This window comes from Lissotriton vulgaris, chromosome 6 (genome assembly GCF_964263255.1).
Source record: "Lissotriton vulgaris chromosome 6, aLisVul1.2, whole genome shotgun sequence".
NCBI classification, from domain to species: Eukaryota; Metazoa; Chordata; class Amphibia; order Caudata; family Salamandridae; genus Lissotriton; species Lissotriton vulgaris.
In genome coordinates, this window is record NC_141694.1 from 1,215,105,401 (window position 1) to 1,215,127,562 (window position 22,162).

Genomic DNA, 22,162 nt, shown 5'->3' on the forward strand with positions numbered 1-22,162 from the left:
AGATATATCCACCAAAACAGGAACCCATATGAGGTGAAGCCACACGAAGTAAAAATGATGCTCTCTTTATTGTGTTGACAGCCTGCCAGCAGCAAACGTCCTGGAACAGCATACAACAATTACACGCCAGATGCATTTCAGGTAATGTCCTTTCTTCAGTGGCGTTAAGTTTAGCACAGACTGAAAGCGCTGATGCGAGTGCACACCTTAAATTCAACCACCTGCCCTTGTGGGCGTTACCATCTCCCTAGCTTTCTGGGTGTTGTAGTGCACTCAAAGTAATCCCATGTGCGTGCATTGCTTGGAGTCTTAAATAAAACAAAGTAGTTCTTACCTTCTCTCCAAGAGGACTCCTGCCCCGCTTTGTGGACTGTCCAACATAGCTAAATTAACGGACTCCTTCCCTGTCATGGAGTCAATTCCACTTCGTTCAAAACCGCAGCAACACCAACGTAGTGCGGCTGTAGACCGGCCCTTCACAGCGGTCGTCTTGGAGAGAAGGCAAGAACTACTTTGTTTTATTAAAAGACTCCAAGCAATGGACCCACATGGGATTACTTCGAGTGCACTACAACGGTCGCCAGTAGGTATATATAGTTAGGATTTTTTCTCTATGGAACTTTTGAAAATTCCATGTCTAATAACTTTGGCGTTTGTGGACGGAATCGGCTGAAATTTTCAGGAAAATGGCATATTTTGTTTCTGAGCAGCGCCTGAAAATTTGGGGGGGTTCCGTCAAGGGGGGGGCCGAGAAAAAAGGGGGGTCCCAAAACGCGTTTTTCCCATTCATTTTTCCATAGGGCCTTTGGCCTCACTTTTAGCTCGAACGGCTGAATGGATTTACATGAAACTTGGCAAAATTATAGGGACTGTTAGCCCGATGTGCCTTTGCTGGGTCTTAATATATGTGCTCCAGTGGATTTTGAGAAATTAACGTTTAAAAAAACAGATATATCTGTGACAGCGTCCCAGATAGCACACCAGATCGCGTACTTTTCGCGTAACGGAGCTTTGCGTAGCGAAGCTCATTGGCTCTCCGGTGTCTGTCAACATTCTAAACAGTCCAGTGCGGCCGCCATCTTGTCTCTCGGTAGGATTGAGAGACAAGAGGAGGAGAAAAACGAAAGGGGGCAAGGTAGATCCTTCTTGACCCCCTAGGAATGATGTTGGGGTTATTAAAGGGTCCCGTGGGGCAAATAATAAAAATTAGATTTTTCGCGGTAGAAGCGCTTCTCGGTTCGCGAACCGGGTCGCAAACTGGTAGCGAAACGTGAATTAGCCATTTTGTGTTTCGATTTAATTAAATTACTAGGTATAAGGGGGTACGGGAGACGTATCCTGACCCCTTATGTTTTCTGAGGGTGGCTGAGGAGGCTCATATATGTTGATACATGTCTTCCAGCGGCTGTGCGTGAGCGTTTTTTTTGCTGCGTGACGTCTGTTAACGTTCGATTCGATGGAAATCAGGAACTGTTGACCGCCATTTTGTCACTGCGAGTAAATATTTTGTTAAAAATAATTGTTATAAATTATTCCTTATTGATAAACATTGTCTGCGCCATCTTGCCTTTTTTGCAAATGCCACACTTTTGTTGAGCACGGCAGCCATTTTAGATGCCTTGACCAGACCTACTCTCTGCACGCCGCCGATCCTCAGCGTGGCTCCCCACCCTCGCAAGCATCTCCCCCACGCACTGGTCACCCCCGCTCTCTCTCTCATGCATGGGCCAGAAACCTCCTCCCATCTGCGCTGTTCGTGAGCGTTTTTTTTTGTTGCTGCGTGACGTCTGTTAACGTTCGATTCAATGGAAATCAGGAACTGTTGACCGCCATTTTGTCACTGCGATTAAATATTTTGTTAAAAATAATTGTTATAAATTAATTTGTATTGATAAACATTGTCTGCGCCATCTTGCCTTTTTTGCAATGCCACACTTTTGTTGAGCACGGCAGCCATTTTAGATGCCTTGACCAGACCCACTCTCTGCACGCCGCTGATCCTCAGCATGGCTTCCCACCCTCGCAAGCATCTCCCCCACGCACTGGTCACCCCCGCTCTCTCTCTCATGCATGGGCCAGAAACCTCCTCCCATCTGCGCTGTTCTTCTCTGAGAATCAGACCCTGTGCCTGCCCGACACCTCCCTTTCACCCTATTCACTACCGCACCCTCTGACACTCCTCTTCCTCTGTGTCCGATTGTCCAGGCCGGTCCCAGGCTATCACCTAGTCTTGCAGGTGTAGTTTATGGCCCCAGCTGTAGACAATCACCCCTCTTCAAAGAAGTTACAGTAGATCAAGGCCCCCACCCGATGAGATCCGTCACACCACATGCGTTCCTACTATCTGATAACCATCCTGTATTGTGCTTGGGGAGGGGATTCTCACTGTGAGGGTGTGTGGGTCCGAGCCTGAAGCGGAAGATTCCAGGGATGCCTCTTTGTACATCAAAGTTTTTACAATTATGTGTCACATTAAAAATATATAGCACTCCAACAAAGTAGTAGCATTATAACATTTTAATAACTTATAAATATATACAACGCAACAAAAACAGTAAATACATTTAAACATTTTTAAAAAAAAGAAGCAACAATGGTCAGTTGCTGTGTTTTGTGCGAATTGTCCCAAGGCAGCACAACGTGCTGAGTTCTGGACGGCACCCAGGTGATGTTACCTGGGTGCCGCACTGGTTTTTGGTATCCTACAATGCAGCTCAGAAAAACGGCGTGGGGCATCCCGGGTGGTGCGGGGGGAGGCCTCGTCAGTAGCGGTCTGTTGTGCGAATAGTCCCAAGGCAGCACAACGCGCCTAGATCCGGATGGCACCGAGGTGGTGTTCAGCAAGTTGTCGCACTGGTGTGGCCATCCTACAATGCTGCGCCGAAAGTCGGCGTGGGGCACCCCGTTGGCCTGTGAGGTCGCGTCAGTCAGTGGGGGCTGTTTGAGAAAGCAATGTGATGCTGTGCGTCGCCCCCAAGATGGAGGCTCCTCGGCTGCAGTGGGGCGCCCCTTGGTGTTTCACTCGCTATCCAGCTGAGTTGCGTCCGCACTTGCGGCTACAGTAGGCCGAAGGCAGCACAACACGCCGAGATCTGGATGGCACCGAGGTGGTGTCCAGCAAGTTGCCGCACTGGTGTGGCCATCCTACAATGCTGCGCCGAAAGTCGGCGTGGGGTGCCCCGTTGGCTTATGAGGTGGTGTCAGTAGCGGACCGATGTGTGAATAGGTCGGAACCAGCACAAAGCGCCAAGATCCGGATGGCAAGTCCTGGATGTTGGGTGCCATAGTTGAGAGTTCTGAGCAGTGCTTGTAACACTGTCTGAAGCTTATTTGCACCTGCTGCAGCTTCACTATTGCCCTGGTGTGGCCAAAGATCGCCCATGACATAGGCGGCCGGCTCCCGGGGTCTGGCGGAACTTTTTTCCTTTTCCTTTCTGCATCTTGTCCCACAATCCGTTTGACCTGAAGACACGACCAGGTCCCTGAATGTGTGCAGGGGGACGCTATTGATTGAATCAAAATGGCGGCTTCACACAAAGCTGACTCAAGCGTTGCTGGTGATGCTATACAGACAAAAAATGGTTTTCAGTTTGTACATTCTTCAGGATTTTTCCATCCAAGGCTGGTTGAGAGTTTGTAGAACAATGGCTTTAGATCTTGCCCTCCCCTCTTTTGACTGTTGGTTCTTGTTGCCTATCTCTTCTGTTGTCATTTAACTGAACCTTTTTTGACTGCCGAAAGGGGTTCTGGTCCGACCGCTGGTTGGTGGAGACATTTTGACTATATCCTAGACCTGCCCGGCCTCGCCCAAAATGGCGCCGGTATAAATGGGACTCGTAACTCCTTGTTGTGTACTGGTTGCACAACCTTGATATCACGAGATACGTATGCAGTTTTGAAGCACATGGCGGGCGGGGACGAGAATTGATTGAATATTTCGACATCCTTATTAATATAAAGTTCTGATGTGTTATTGATTACTGTACTATTGTAAGTTCGAATTAACGTCACCCATGGTACTTGCCCGCAAATGTATATCTCGAAAATTTTATTGTAAGTGGCCCTGTCGTATTTTAATTACAAAATGTACGTCCACCGATTCCGCAACTGTTAGACACCTTAGTTCTTGCAACCTAATGGCCCGCTCGTTACGTTCCTCTACAGTGTAAATGTTTACTCATCATATACGATTCCAGTTTGCTCCGTGGCCGGCCCACGTGGTTATAGGCCCGTATTTGTATACTGACATTTTCACAATAAAGGTTTTTAAAACAAAACATGGTAGTAGTATTTACATTGGTAAAGTTTTTAATTTTAGTCACTGTTTTCGAATCAGTAAAAGGCAAGTGAATTAAAGCAGTCCAATTACATGACGGATAAAAGGTATAATACGCAGGAACGCAGTTAAGATAAATGGTCAAGGGCTGTAGTGTTTTTTACTCCTGCAACATAAAGTGATCGATAAGAATCTGATATTCAGGAGTATCGGCGACTAAGACAGCAGGCCGAGCATCTTTTGCTCAACGGCTCCGTCATGGGACGAAGAAACGCCCTTTTGCTAGAAAAGGGAATATATTTTACTTGCAGGACAGTTGTAAATTTTCCGGGAAAGTACATTAGCCTGGAACATTATAACATATATGTTTAAGAAAAAATAATGTTCGAAAGCAATAAAAAGCGTAATTTTTAGGTCATATGACCAAGCCTTTCATCATTAGAATAACAAAAGTAAAATGAACCAATGAAATGTTTTATAAATAAGTCACATGACCTGTTATGCTTACGTTACGCGCCGCACCCCGGATCGCTTCCGGGAAGCTGCGCTTCGCGCACCGGAGCACTTCGGGTGCGCTAACGCGGCGTGTCATATAACGCATTACGCGACAACGTAGGTCCAGAATATAGTCAAAATGTCTCCACCAACCAGCGGTCGGAACACAACCCCTTTCAGTAGTCTAAAAAGTTCTGTTAAATGACAACAGAAGGGACAGGCAACAAGAACCATCAGTCAAAGAGGGGAGGGCAAGTTCTTCCCTACCGGGTCACGTTGGGGCGCTACCGGAACTGATCGAATTGGTAGTGTACAGTGTTTCTGGATGTTTCAGACTGAAGCTGGCGTCAGCATGAGAGCACCACCATCTCGTAGCTCAGTCGTGTCCATTCCACGAGCAATCATGGCAGCCGCTCCCCACCAGAAGCCTGCGGGAGTCGGGGGCCCCCAAGACTTTTGTAGAATCTTCAAGGCTCAGGGGACGCTTTCGAGAATGGGGCCCAAGCCCTAGCAGACAAGCGTCCGAGTTCCAAGGTGTCCCTGGGCCATTTTAGTGGATCACCCCAAATCTGAAGAGCCGGCCGCCATTTTGAGAGTCTTGTGGCAGCCGCCTATCGCTGCATCGCAAGAGCGGGAGCAACTCAACTACATGGTGAGCGAGACGCTGTAGTCGCAAGAGCGGGCGGTAAACAGCTGAATGGCGGAAAAGGCACAGTGTAGCAAAAGCGGGCGGAATGGCAGCTGAAACGGTAAAGGGGCGCCCCACTACAGCGTGTCTTCAGGTCAAACAGATTGTGGGACAAGGTCCAGAATGGAAGAGTCATCAAAAGGCAAAAAGTTCCGCCGGACCCCGGGAGCCAGCCGCCTATGTCGGGGGCGATCTTAGGCCACGCTAGGGCAACACGACTTGGGGAGGGGGCAGGAGCCAAGCGCCCCCTCCCAGTCCGCGCCACCACACCGTATGTTGAAAATCTGAAGCCATCGTTCTACAAACTCTCAACCAGCCTTGGATGGAAAAATCTTGATGAATGTACAAACTGAAAACCAGTTTTTGTCTGCATAGCATCAGCAGCAACGCTTGCTATCAGAGTTTATGAGTTTCATGCTCAATCGATTGAGCTAGCCGGATCAGGCAACAAAAAGTATAAAATAGTTATGTAAATAGTTATTTAATAAAATGTTTTACCCTGTTACTTTGCTGGTGTGTTGTATATATTTATAATATTTGCATAGAGTTTATCGTTATTTTGGGCGGGGTGGGTGGCGGAGCCGAGCTGTCTTGCAGCCCTCATGGTGTGGAGCTCAGTTCATCTCACTATTTTCGTATTTCTCATGAAGTGTTGTTCCTAATGTTTCTATTTTAGCGAGGTCAAAAAGAGATCCCATTAGTGGCCTACTGATTTTGCTCGATTACTTTTGTTTTTTACACGATTTTTCACTATCTGCAAAGATTAAACAGAGTATTGCGACTTTGTGCTTGTTTGTAAATAGAGAATGAACCAAAGAGAATCAATTGTAAAACAGTAAATGCTTGGATAACAATCAATCAAATGGAGAGACAAGCAGGCACGACGGATTACAACGGGGGCAAAGGCCTGCGTTAACTACCCTTCACTATCTGCAAAGAGAGAGTACTACTAAGAGAAAAGAGGGGTGGGGGCAGCGTTCAAAGCACATCAGCGTGCATAAACACGAAAAAGTTTTTACCTATCACGTACTTGACATTTGACAGCTTTTGATATTTGCTATTAAAAAACCATTGAAATTCACTGAAAAAACCATAGGTTTTAGCCCATATATAGTTAGGGATTAGCATTTACAAAACCTTAATTTACTCGCACAAAACCATAGAAATTCGCATATATAGTTAGATGCAATAGCTATATATCGCGCACCCGCAACCCACTGCTGATGATGTCACATATTACATCATTCATGACATGGTCAGTGACATCACTGATGACATCACTGATGACATCTCAAATGACATCATTCATGACATGGTCCGTGACATCACTGATGACATCACTGATGATATTTCAAATGACATCACTTGTAAAATCACTGATAACATCTCATTTGACATTACTGATCACATCACTGATTATATCATTCATGTGATAACACGATCAACCTATTCAGACTCTAATATAACCTTAGATACAATCAGTGTAAACAGACTCTCTGTCACTCATCCATGGAGTTACTCACACACCTAGTCAGCCATGCAAAGAATCAATCACACCTCCATTTCCTCAACTATACAGTTATACACACCTTACTTAATCAAACATATACTAATACATATTTACTCTCTTATACAATCCCTGATACAAGTTCACAATGATCCATACAGCCACTAACACATTCACTGGCTCTTATGCACAGTTATTTATATATGTCAACTCTTACATGTACTGTGTTTTACATATGTAGTTACTTTGACATGTAGCACTGAGATATCCATTCACTCACCAATACACTCATGCATTAAGTCAACCGCCTATACAGCTGTTTTCACATGCACTTTTGAACCCATTCATCTACTGAATCAACTGCTCACACATCTATGCACAGAGTCACACACCTCTCAGCCACCCCCACACACACACTCAGTCTCCCATACAAATATTTGGGCAACCAATCAATAACCCATATAGTTACTCATATAGCTAATGATCAACACATGCAGCAGTTTACAGAACTACAGTAATAATGATGCACAAATTAAGACAGTTTAGTCACTAACCCATGCACTCAGTGAGACACATTTAATCATTCTCTCATACAGTCAGTCATGCACCTACTAAATCCTTCATCCAAACACTTATACATCCACTCATTCTTCAATATGTAAGACATATTTTAACTTTACAGAAACATACAGTCACTGGAATTAAGACACCTAAGGGGCGACATAAACAGAGCAATTCGCTCTATTCGCCAAAACAGCGCAACTGTCGGCACCATAGATGCACTAAGAAAACTTCGAACAAGGAAAAAGAAAATCATCTGGCGCGCAAAAAAGGAATACAAAGAATCACTCTGGGCTAAACTACTCCATGACGCCAAAATGAATAACAGTGCCAGATTCTGGCAAACGGTCAAGAGCATCGAAAATCCATCGGCACCCAGGATCAACTCCTACATAACAGAGGACGTTTGGACAACCTATCTGCAACACTACTTTAATGTAGGCCCTCAAAGCAACTTGCAAAAATCAGCTGAGTTCTATGCTGATCTATCTCGGCCCACCTTTTATAGGAACAATCTACCACCTAGTTCCTCCCTAAAAACGATCGAGGACAGAATACAGCACAGCCACCAAGAGGGTGCCCCCGGGCCAAACGGCTTGCCCCCATTGTTATACAAACAAGATCAAAAGTATTGGTCTGGCTCATTACTAAAGCTCTTTGGCAACATTACTACAACAGGAACAATCCCAGAATCCTGGAAAGGCTCAATCCTCACGCCTATTTATAAAAAAGGCTGTAAAAGTGAACCAAAAAACTACAGGCTCATCGCCCTCATTGACATCGAGGCCAAGTACTACGCGGGACTTATTCTAGCCGACCTCCGGGAATGGGCAAGGGAAAAGGCCTTAATTCCAATTAACCAAACAGGCTTCCAGGAAAACCTGGGGACCACCACAAACATCCTGGCTTTTTCCCTTTTAGCCGATTCGACAAAAGCAGCAAGAAAATCATTATTTGTCTGTTTCATCGATTACAAAGCTGCCTTTGACAGCATAGACCGAGGAAAGCTATGGTCAAAGCTAGTACGATGGGAAATTCCTCCCGCCCTTCTGAATCAACTCATCCTACTACATTCAGATACATGGGTCCAAATAAAACTGGGGAGTGGTACAATCGTTTCCAGGCGGATCCCAACCTCCAGAGGCTTAAAGCAGGGGTGCGTTTTGGCCCCTACTCTATTTAACCTCTTCGTGGCTGATCTTTCAACTGACCTAGATAATTGTAACCATCATGCACCAAACCTGGGAGGCCTCCCTCTCTCAAATTTACTGTACGCCGACGACCTGATTTTAATCAGCCAAACCCCAGTCGGCTTACAACACCTGCTCCATACTACGAACAACCACGCCTCAAAAAACGGGTTAGAAATCAACTTAGAAAAGTCAAAAATAATGGTGCTAAACCAGCGCAACCCAAAAAAGCGACTGAAATGGCAGCTGGGTGAGAGAGAACTTGAAGTCGTCCACGACTATAAATATCTAGGAATTATCTTTGATAAGAATGGGACATATGACCAACAAAAAGAGGTGATTCAGAGACGAGGAACCATCTTAGCAATCACCCTGAAAAATCTTAAAAGCAAAATAGCAGGACCAAACCTGCTCCCGCTGCTTGAAGTGCTTCGCGCAAAGCTGCTGCCCACGCTCACATACGGCAGCGAGGCCTTGCGAGGGTCGGACGAAGAAACCCTCAATAAAACGGTTGCTAAAGCTTTAAGAATAATCTTCAAGCTTCCTAAATACACCTCCCCAGCCCAACTACGCCTCGAATTTGGAATAGAAAACCAGAGAATAAGCAGGAAGGCCGCGTATGTAAAGACCTGGTATAAAATAAAGAGTGCAGAGGCGGGCTCGCTGAACTCATTCCTATGGAAGGAAATCTCAAGGAAACATGCCTCACCGGCCAAAGACTATCTCCAATCAGGGATCAGCTTGTTAGCCCTGGAGAATATATGGGAGTCAGGACTCCCATTCAAGACCGTAAAAGACCTGGTGAATAAGTCAACAAAGCTCGTCTCCACCGCAAATGATAAAGAATGTCTAAATAAGAGGGCCCATAGCTGGTTCGTGATACAAAGCTATCCAAAATGCTCACCACAACCGTACTTCGGTACCAGCTTTTCCGGGCCTTTAAAAGAAGGCTTCTTGGCCCTGAGGATGGGCATCCTTCCTGTCAAACCACATTTGCCCCCCTGGAAACGAATATTCACATCTACACAATGCAGACTATGTGGCGAAACTAAAGAAGATATGCTGCATCTCCTATGCATATGCAAGTTCCTAGACCGGGAGAGGAGAGAACTGCTAAAACCGCATCTAAATGAAATGCATATCCGGACGTGCAGACAGGCAGTGAAGGCGTGCTTCAGCGGGGCCAACGTTAAACTAACCTGCAGCTTCGTCCGCTACATGAAAACTGCCCAAATAAAGCTTCTCGCCGCAGCCTGAGCACAGTTGCGCTCATCCAAGCTCTTTTATCCGGCAATTCTCTTTGACTTCCACTACGTTCCGACCCTGAGGCAGTCGTCCATAACCACACAATAGACTATTAGAACTACGGACACTGGCGTCACCCCCAGACGGGGACTCACCCTTACTTCTTCCTTAAATTTTATACCTTCACCACAAACAAACTGTATGTCATTTTAACCAGAAAATTGGTCGATTTTAATGCATATCCATCACGTTGTTTTTTTTTTTTTTTTTGTTTTTTTTTTCTTTTTAAGACAATATGAAATGATGTCACATATATGTATCCTTTTATACATTTTTTACTGATGTGTGTACTGCTAAGATTTTAATTAATCAAGCAATAAACTTACTTACTTACTTACTTACTTACTTACTTACAGTCACTGGATGTTGTCATTTGAGATGTCATCAGTGATGTCATTTGAGATGTCATCAGTGATGTCATCAGTGATGTCACTGACCATGTCATGAATGATGTAATATGTGACATCATCAGCAGTGGGTTGCGGGTGCGCGATATATAGTTATTGCATCTAACTATATATGCGAATTTCTATAGTTTTGTGCGAGTAAATTAAGGTTTTGTAAATGCTAATCCCTAACTATATATGGGCTAAAACCTATGGTTTTTTCAGTGAATAAATAAATATATATATATATATATATATATATATATATATATATATATATATATATATATATATATATATATATATATATATATATATATATATATACATATATATATATATATATAATTATTCATAAAAAATGCATGAAATAAAATGCAAGCAGATAACAATAATAAAATGAAACGCAAGCAGATATTAATATGGAATGAAACACAAGCAGATTATGCAAGACATCCTGCAAGAAATCAGAAAGCTATATACATAAATCCATCAGATGATTACAATCACTGAGGATTGGATGTGCACACAGACACTAATACATCGCAATGAAAACATCCCAGATGATTATAGACATTTGAGACTTGGATGTGCACACAAACTCACTCACACATCACAAAGTCAATACTCAAAAACAAAGCACCTCACCGATCGTTCACTCGAAATTCTTGCCAACTCAAGCTTGAGGAGCCCTTTGACAGCTAGGCAGGATTCTTGATTGGGACCCAAGTTTCCTTGTGACAACATGTCTGCCCCACAAGTGAGCCCCCATCTAGGTGACAAGATCCCCTGCCTTTAATACCTTTTACTCAACCTGAGGCAAAGGTTCTAGAAACCTAGCCCCCATTCGTCTGTTACAAAAAGCTCAGCTGACCATACTGGTCTTAGACATCTTCTAAACAAAAGCTGACCAGGCACTGGAATTTTGACTTCGAGACAGAGCTGTACATTCCACTCATTTTTCTGGTAACAACAATCTCTGCTCTGAAGCATACCAAGCACACTTCCCACACATTATCTAAGCAAAGCTTACAAAGGTCTTCATCTAGTAGAAAACAAAACAAACTGGAACGTGAAGTACCTAAACAACTTGAGTAATATGGGGGCCTGCCTGTGTGCGCAAAAATCTCAAGCAAGACAGAGTCAGAATTCAAGATGACATGAGGGCATGTCAAAGCCAATAGTAAGAACTTCATAATACTTACCAATATCCAACACAATACACATTTGTGCACTACTTCCTGTAGCATCACTCCCTTTGTCTCTCAATGTACAACATAATGCACATTTGAGCTCCACTACTTATAACATTGCACTTCGAGACCAAGAAGTACATTCCACATCTCTCTCTCTCTCTCTCTCTCTCTCTCTCTCTCTCTCTCTCTCTCTCTCTCTCTCTCTCTCTCTCCTACTTTCAAATGACATCCCAGACATTCGGTTCCTGGCAAAGCTTTTCTACTCTGTGAAAGCTCTCCCACTTTAAAACTACAAGATATCACGATAGACATCTTCAAGGAAGCATACAAATCTGCTATAGCCCGGGCTAAATCTAGCTACTTTTCCAACAAGATTTTGAATTCCACCAATAAGTCCAAGGATATTTTCTCTATTGTTGAGGAACTATCCAACCCGGCTAGAGTCACTATTGCCCCGCTCCCCACCCAGCCTCTGTGTGATTCCCTGAATCAGTTCTTTGTGGACAAAATTGTTAAAATCAAAACCAGCATCTCTGCTCACGTCTCACCTGCCTCTCCCCCCGCCAGCACTCCCTCTCACCACATCACCCACACCCTATCCCAGCTTCCCCTCATCTCAAAAGAGAATTTTCTCCCCCTCCTGCTCAAAGTTTCTTCTGGCTCCCCCAGCGATTGTTGCCCCCCCTCTGCCCTGCGAGAAGCTTTCACTTCCTGTCCGGACCCCCCCTTTAGTTCTTTTAAACAACTCTTTAACCATGGGGGTGGTTCCGGCCTCCTTCAAACGGGCAGAGGTGGTCGCCATTCTGAAAAAACCTACGGCTGATCCATCCACCATGAGCAACTATCGCCCTATTTCCCTCCTCCCCTTCCTCAGCAAAGTCCTGGAGTCCCACGTCACTCAAACCCTTACTTCTTTTATAGAGGACTCTTGTGTTTTGGACCCCCAGCAGGCTGGGTTCAGACCTGCGCATTCCACAGAAGCAGTCATCCTCTCTGTGATGGACGAACTACGCAGGGGCGCCGACTCTAACACCTGTCAAGCCCTGGTTCTTCTGGATCTGTCGGCCGCCTTTGACATGGTCGACCATGATATTTTGGTCGACCGTGTCAGAGAGGCTGGCATCCAGGGTACAGCTCTGGACTGGGTGCGCTCTTTCCTGACCCATCGCCATCAAGCTGTCAGGCTGTCCCAGTTTTCCGCCTCTCAAGTCGAGCTGACCTGTGGTGTCCCGCAAGGTTCCTCCTTATCCCCTCTCCTCTTTAATTTATACCTGGCCCCGCTAATCCGTTCCCTCCGTCGATTCAATGTCTCCGCGTTCAACTACGCGGACGACATCCAACTGGTTTTCACCATCGACTCCAGTGACCAATCTATCTCCACTTTCCAAAACACCCTCTGCTTCATCAGTGATTGGATGGGCACAAACCATCTGAAACTCAACCCCGACAAGACTGAGCTGGTCCTTGTCGGGGGGCCCTCCAATCCCTGGCACTCTTCCTTTTGGCCTGCCAGTCTTGGCAGCCCCTCTTGTCCCGTCAACTCAGCAAAAAGTCTGGGAGTTGTCATAAGTAACGATCTATCTATGACACCCCAGATCAGCGCTGTAGTTTCCTCCAGCCATTTCCAGCTCAGGAAAATACGCAAAATCTCCCGCCTACTTACCACCGATGCCCTTACTTTGGCCCTGCTTGCGTTAGTCATGTCTAGGCTTGACTACGCAAATGCACTATACGTAGGCATTCCTGCATACCAACTCAGGAGACTCCAGCTGATCCAAAATCAAGCTGCTCGCTTGATTTACCATCAACCCAGAGATCAGCACGTTCAACCTCTCCTAAAAAGTCTCCACTGGCTTCCGGTCTCTGCCCGCTGTAAATTTAAGCTTGGTTGCATCATTTTTAAATCCCTCACTGGTCATGGCCCCTCTTTCATTTCTTCCTTGCTCCATCCTTATGTCCCTTCCCGCACCCTTCGGTCATCCCAATTGGCTTTACTTTCTGTCCCCAGATTCAAGCTGAAGAAACACGGTGGCCTTAGGTTTTCTTTCTTAGCCCCGTCTTTTTGGAACTCCCTACCTCTTTCTCTTAGGTTGTCCTCCCCCTACTCCACGTTCAGATCTTTCCTCAAAACGCACCTGTTTACTGTAGCCTACTACTAGTTGTCATCCTCTGTTATGTTATTTTCTGTCTCTCCTCCCTGCTCCCTCTGTACAGCGCCAAGAAACCTAATGGTGTTAGCGCGCTCAATAATTTAATTTAACATAACATAACATAACAAGCATTCACATGCAGGGAAAAATGATGTTACACATTCAGGCTGGAGTAAATTAAAACACCAAATGTCAATTAAAACAATGATAGTCAAAGGTCATCATGTGGTTTCAAAATATAGGAGTGTCCTTAGCACTACAACAACCAAGGCCAGCATAAGGGACCTCATGCTGGGCATCCGTCATATAATGATAATACACATAATATACAGTGTTCAATAATAGAGATAGGCCAAACATTGGAGGTAATTATGAGTCCGCTCCATTGGAATTGTCAGCTGACCAATGGAACTGTGAAGAAGCACAACTGATACCATTGCCGGTATCAAATCACGGAAAATAATTTTGAACAATTAAAGCAGGGTGGTAAATCCTTTGTTCTGTTCAGACCGGTGTGAAGGCTGTTGGTTCTCAGTATCCACTTTAGTTCTTCTTTGTTCAGTAGTGAGTTGAGGTCTGCACCTATTGGTGGCGGTTTGGCCACTGTGACCACTTGCCAGTGCAATTTGCTTTCTGTGTGGCTTTTAAGTTCGAAGTTGTCCACCAGTGGTTCATTGCTCCCTTTGTAGCGTATCCAACTCCTGTGTTGACAGATTCAAATACTGACTTTTTGTCTGACTTGTCCTATATAGATCAGCTCACAGGGGCAAATGATGGCATATATCACATTCATGGTATCACAGTTCAAAAATTGATTGAATGCAATGAAAGCATTATTGTGCGAGAAACTTTTAGTGTCAACTGTGTACGGACAATCTCTACTATTTCCACATTTGAAATGACCCAGACGGGGCGCCAAACCCCACATTTCTGGTAATGTAGGTGTAGATCTGGCAGTAGGGGAGACTTACCCTCACTAAGTGATCGTTGGTACATTTGCTTTGCATAATGCAAACAATGGCCTATCCAGTTTTAATTCACCTACATTTAGTACTGGCCAGTGTTTAAGTTTACACTTCTTCACCTGATTGGAAATGGGGGAAAACATATTTACACAGACCATGCTATCATTGCTTTTTTTGGGATTAAGTGTTAAGAGTGCTTACCTGGGACAATACCAAACCCTCTTCATTGACTGTTTAAGAAGCCTGTATGGGTACCCCCTTGATTGTAGTTTGGTACATAGGATTTTTGCCTCAGAAAACACATTTTCTTTAAGGAAGCAGTTCAGTTGGAGAGTAAGGAGTTGTGAAAAAGGTAATGAGTATCTTAAGGCACGGGGTGAGGACTCGTGTAAGAAAGGAGGGTGTTTTTTCAGTGGGTTTGCAGAACAGGCTTGTAAAGAGGCCCTCTGAGGAAGAACAAATCAATAGGTGAAGGAAAGCAATTTCTGAGCGACTGTGGGACAGTGAAAATTTCAATCCACAGCAGTGCGTATTCAGCCAATCAACAAATTCAGTAAGGGTATTCTCAAAGCCATGCCAAATAATAAAGATGTCATCAATGTAACAGGCCCAGTGGCTAGTCTGTCGGTAATACAGATTGAAGTGGGACCTAATTACTTCTCTTTTTAAATGCTCCATAAAGAGTATTGCAAAGTGCAGTACAAAAACAGCTCCCATGGACGTCCCTTTAATCTGTTGGAAAAAGTCCACCTCAAATTGGAAAAAGTTGCAGGTCAGGCACAGCTCACGTAATGTGAGAATGAAGGTGGTGGGAACTGCATGTGGGTGGGTCCTGAACACAAGGGCTGTTTCAAGTTTGTTAAGCCTTTATTCTGTGGAATATTGGAATATAAGGACTCAACATCCAATGTGCATAAAATACTTGAATGAGGATCAAAGGGAGTGTTTTCCACCCTCATGACCAAGTCTATAGTGTCTTTGCTGTAGTAAAGTGTTTTGGGTACAAAGTCTTTAATGAAGAAGTCAACATAATGGTCAAGAGGTTCCAGTATTGAGCCACAACTGGACACAATGGGACGTCCAGTGGGTGCAGTCACAACTTTGTGTATTTAGGGAAGTGTGTAAATTACTGGTGTTCTGAGAAATTGCTTGTTCAGAAATGTGAATTCCTTTTGAGTCAGGAAACCGTTTAAATTTCCTTTATGAGTAATGTCTAGAATGAGTTTCTGTATGTCCCTAGTGGGATCCATAGTAAGTTTAAGATAGTTGTTAGCATTTGCCAATTGTCTAACAATTTCTGCCTTATAACAGTCCATACTTTTTATTTCCCCACACCTCCAACTTTGTCAGCAGATTTAATGACTAATGTGTTTCCAATTTAAGACTCATTAGGGCCTTCTTTTCCATAATGGGTAAGCTTAATAGAATGAAGAGACATTGTGAAGCAATGTTTTACAGCCTGGTGTTGGAGAAATGAAGGAATTCCTGGCTAGTGAATTGTGGTCCATTGTTAAACTTTGTCCTTTGGGGTATGTCTCATCCTGCAAACATGTCATCCAGTTACCTAATTACTTTTCTTGGGCTAATAGGCAAGATTATCTTTTTGAGATGTGGACATTAATACTCTTCCATGATCACTGACCAAAAAAAACGTAATTTGCTAGTAGTTCCCACGCTCTCTCAGGTGGTTCACACATTTCTAGTGGCACAGGCCTGTGTGATGGTGTGATGCATTCCATAGGTGGAACTCCTCAAAACCCATTTGAAACAATGTATCTAATAGTGGAAATCACATGTGCTCCAGCATGGCTCTCTCCATGGCTGCAACTTCTTTGTGTCCCTCATGAGCTAGGTCTATTGCTTTTTTTTTGTAAGCTATTTGGGATGACAATGTGTGTGCCTCCCAGTATCAGACTGTCCACTGTCATTGACCATATGTCATGTATGTTGTTAAATGATGCAATTTCTGCTCCATCTACATTGTGCAGGCACTGCTATGGACATTATGATGCCTGTCTTTTGCGGCAGTGTTCCCGCCGCAAAAAGACAGTTGGAGAATGCCTTCAGGGGCCAGTTGAGAGCCCCCGGAGGGTTGGGGTGCTGCACATGGGGGTACCTATTGTACCCCCCTGCATGTGCATGTACAAGGTGGCAGGCACCGCACTGTACCTGCCACGTTGTACATACACATGCAAAACTTGTATTTTTGCATTGTGGCGGGTGCTGTGTGGCGGGTGCAATGTAAACATACAGGATGCGCCTGCCAGTGTGGCGGTGCATCATAATTCGTTTTGCGGGACTGCCGCACCTATGGTGGGTGGTCCCTTTTGCAGCAACGAGTCCGCCCGCCATTGTAATCGGCCGCTAAGTGCCTGATTACGATGTCATTGAACTACCAACAACTTGCAGTTGGCGGTCTAACCGCCTAAAGCCCTTCGGTCCGACTGCCGTATTATGATACTGGTGGTGGAACCCACAGTAGTCAGATACAACGTGACTGCCAGGATTGTGGATCCCGATGGTGTATTGGCGGGAAATGCATCCCAGAATGGCAGCGGTGCAGTGACAATCACCGCCATTATGATTCCATTCGCCTCTTCATGACAACCTATTCATGGTGGATCCTGAGTCAATACAGTTTGAAGTGGGAATAGTAAATTATATATGTTTAGTGTCCAGCGCCTTCCCTGACTTAATGTAGTTTGGAGTGGGAATAGTAAATTACATATATATATTTAGTGTCCAGCAGCCATCATAAGTAGATACAGTTTGGATTGGGAATAGTTAAATATATGTTTAGTGCCCAGCACCTTCCCTGACTTTTTCTAGTTTGGAGTGGGAATACTAAATTATACAACTTTAGTGTCCAGTGCCTTCCCTGAGTGTATACAGTTTGGAGTGGGAATAGTAAATTATATATGTTTAGTGTCCAGCACCTTCCCTTAGTTAATTTAGTTTGGACTGGTAAAAGTATATTATATATATTTAGTGTCCAGCACCTTTCCTGAGTTAATGTAGTTGGAGTGAGAATAGTGCATTCTATACGTTTAGTGTCCAGCACCCACCCTGAGTTGATATAGTTTGGAGTGGGGATAGTAAATTATATATGTTTAGTGTCCAGCACCCACCCTGAGTTGAAACAGTTTGGAGTAGGAAGAGTAAATTAGGTATGTTTAGTGTCCAGCACCTTCCCTGACTTTTTCTAGTTTGGAGTGGGAATAGTAAATTATATATGTTTACTATCCAACTCCTTCTCTGACATTTTAAAGTTTGCAGTGGGAATAGTTAAATATATCTGTTTAGTGTCCAGTGCCTTCCCTGACTTAAGACAGTTTGGAGTGAGAATAATGCATTATATATGTTTTGTGTCAAGCACCTTTACTGAATGTTTGTATTTTGGAGTGGGAATAGTAAATGATATATGTTTAGTGTCCAGCACCTTCCCTGCAGTTTTCTACTTTGGAGTGGGAATAGTAAATTATATATGTTTGCTATCCAATGCCTTCCCTGACTTCTTCAAGTTTGGAGTAGGAATAGTACATTATATATGCTTAGTATCCAGCACCCTGAGTTGATATAATTTGGAGTTGGAATAGTAAATGATATATGTTTAGTGTGCAGCACCTTCCCTAACTTTGTCTAGTTTTGAGTTGGAATATTATATTATCTATGTTTAGTGTCCAGCGTCTTTCCTGAGTTAAGACAGTTTGGAGTGGGAATAGTCAATTATATATGTTTAGTGTCCTGCAGTTTCCCTGAGTTGATATAGTGTAGCATGGGAATAGTAAAATATTAGTTCTTTATTTTGTTGCAAGGTTAATGACGCAAATCTATAATTTAAGATAATTATTTTATTTTAAATTCAGAGAATAACAATTGCTATGGGAATTAAATACAACACAATATTTATATTTTATTGAAGTTTTTATTTTTATTCAGAGTCAAGCAAGTAAATAATATGTATATTGTTTTATTAAACATTTTTTAAATATATATTGTCATAAAGCGAAATAATAATTTTTTGCTTACTTTGCATTTTGTGTACATATTTAAACATTAACATATAATTTTTAAGTAGAGTAAGCATGAAACATTTTTACTTTTTTATAATGCAGAACTTGGTAAATATGTACATTTGTTTTACAAATAAAGGATGTAGCTGTCCACTAGTTTTTATACATTGTTTTATAACATAGTTTTTGGTAACAGTTAAATAATTACACACAGTGTATATTTTTAACATAATTTTATTTACAAGATTCTAATTTTATAACGTTTTTATATTTTTTGAATATGGTTTATTAAATATTATTATATTGTGTATAGTATTATTTAAGTTGTAAATACAAATACAATTATTAAGGTAAGAAATCACTTTTGAAAAAGAAAAACATTTTTTAACATTCACACTTTTCTTCACATTTTAAGCAAGCATTATAATTTTTTAAAATACTAATTGGTAAGTTAACATATTTTATTTTAATGTATAATAATAAATATTATTTATTTTCTAAAATGTTAGTATTATACAATTTTTAAACAGTAAAGAAAAAACATTTAAACTGTTTTTGTATTGCATTTTATAATGTACATTGATTTTAATGTAAAAGTATTTTTATTATTTCATTTATGTAGCCATTTTCTAAACTAAGTTTTATTTTGTAGGCTCACGGTTGGAAGCTGAGTCGCATTGGTTTAGGTAAGTTTAATTTAATAACTTTTAGGCTTAATTTAGGTGTAGAGTGAATATAGTTAGGTAGTGTATAGTGTGTGTATAGTTTGTATTCTGTGGTTTTTGTGCATTTTAGTTAGTAGTTTTGCGTTCGCGAAATGCGGTTAGCTCGTTGATAGCTAGATGTTAGGGTATGTATTATATGTATAAATATGTGTAGAGTATGGCATTATTAGTGTGTTTATGTGTGTTTTTTAATGGTTTTATTGTGTATTTATGCGGAAGAGATTGTGTTTTTGTACATGTCTTTGTCTTTTTGATGTTGCCATTGGGAACAGTAATTTCTTTTTTATAGGAACTGTGTATTAGCTTCCAGTTAACTAATAATTATTTTACAGTTATTTACTGTTTGGGTTTTTCCGAAGCGTTTCTTTTTTTAAGTACTTTTTTCGGGTTTTTAATGAATTGGAGTGTACGGATATGTTGTCGCCGGATTATATTTTTGACAGTTATTAAATTATTTACAATGGGAGGGATGTTGGACATGGCCCTTTTTCCCAAATGTTTTCGCTTTTCAACCCCCCTGTTTGAGGACATCTCCCCCATGGTAGAAAGTTGGATAGGCCATGTGTGGAGTAAGACGCCATGTTAAATGTAATGCAATGGTGTGCGCACTTATCAACCCCCCCATTGTAGAAATGTACCCTGGTATCATGCTGCATTTAAAATGGATGCCTATCTCCCTGATTGACTCCATTGTAAAGGTCATATGGGGAGTCATCTTAAAGAGATTGAGCACCTGGCCGGAGGAGAATAAGATCATCTCGGCCATCCAGTATGGGTTCCGTTCAGGTCACTCGACAATGGCTCCGTGCCTAAATCTCTACCTGATCCTAGGTAAGTACACCATCACTCGCCCCGGGACCATCTACAACATGGCCTTCATGGATCTTTCCTCGGCTTTTGACTGTGTCAACTGGGGAAAGTTGTGGCAGTCCATAGAGGCCATGGGGGTAGAGCGTTCCTTGGTGGATTTCTTGCGGGATCTCCATAGAGATACTAAGGCCAATATTAGATACACAACAGACCTTTAGGTATCCAGGAATTTTAATACCAAAAGGGTAGTACGGCAAGGGTGCATATTAGCGCCCTTCCTTTTTAACCTTTATATCAATAACCTAGAAGGAGTTTTGTTAGACACAGGGGCTGATTACCCATACGTGGGACGGCGAGGACTGCCTGTCCTACTATATGCGGACGACGCAGCCCTCCTGGCCCGCACCCCCAAGGGGCTACAAACCCTACTTGATGCATTCCATGGATTCATGACCAAGCGAGACCTGGCCATAAACAACACCAAATCCCATGTGATGCAGTCTAGACCCAAAAGACAGTACCCTTTTGTGGTGAACGGAGCCAGAGTGCCGAATTGCTCAACTTTCTCCTATCTGGGTGTTCTTCTAGATAACCGGCTCAATTGGGTAGCACTTTTAAACAAAAAAAGGGGTGAAGTCACCAGGGCAAATGCCGCACTATTTGGATTTTCCACTAAAATGGGCAACCGACCTGTGGCAGCACTGTTAAAAATGTATCGATCCAAATGCTTAACTATAGCCAGCTACAGGAGTGATTTATGGGGATACTCACGCCTTGAAGGTCTTCAGGTGACTGAAAACAACTTTTTAAAACAACTACTGAGCATTCCGAAGGGGACAGCCAAACTGTCAGTCCATGAAGAAACTGGTATGCCATATATCAGTGACACCTTGGCCCTGTGTTCCCTGACTTTTTGGCTTCAGTGTTGGCTTAACAAGCACCTTGGCCTTACACATAACCTCTTGAGAGATATCCTAAGCCTAGACCACATGATCAAAATCCCATGGATTAATTATTTAAAAATGTGTTTTAGTGAGCTGGGACATCTGGACTTATTTATAAAACCTGAAGGTATTACAAGAAAGGATATAACACTCGTAAAACACTCCTTTATACTAAACAAAACAATGGACAGGGAGGAGAAAGAATTGTTGAAGCCCAGTGTACGGTTGCACTTGATGCTTAAAACCTCCCTAGATATGGAACAATATTTAACTTTGCCAATACCAGCACACAAGCGTTTTTTACTTCAGGTTCAGAATGAATGTTTTTCATTTTTTATTAGCAGTACCAAGGGGAAGCCACAAAGGGAAAGTGTTAGCATCCTGTGGCTGCGACAATAAGTCTCCATAGGATTTGCTTCACTTCATGTTCTTTTGTAAATATTATGACATGCCCAGAACCCTTTATTTAAAACCTATTTTAAAAAAGTTAAATTTTGTGCAAGCACGTCCCGCCCTTTTTTATTTACAATTGTTGAACCCTGATTGTATCCCCTTCGTGGCCGGTTTTCTAAAAAGTGCATTGAAACACAGAAAATGTATAGATTTTTAACTGGATATAGTGTTTTTAAGGTTTTTACTTATTTAATTTTAAAATGGCCTTTAATGATGCCCTCCCGATCATGACTACGTCGAAAACAAATTACTATTCTCGTCTTGACGAAGGGCATTGTATATTTTGTGTCTATATTATGCGTTCGTACCGTATTTTGGAATGTGTAACTTTTATGGTTTCTTAAAATGCAAACCGAATAAAGTACTTTTGAAATTGAAATTGAAAATTGGATGCAATGGCTGTGTGTTGTGCCACCTGACTGTAGTAGGTTAGCAGTCTAGATGTTCGCTTCCCTGCCATCCCAGTTTTTGGAGGAAAGCCTGGCACCCAGGGTGCTT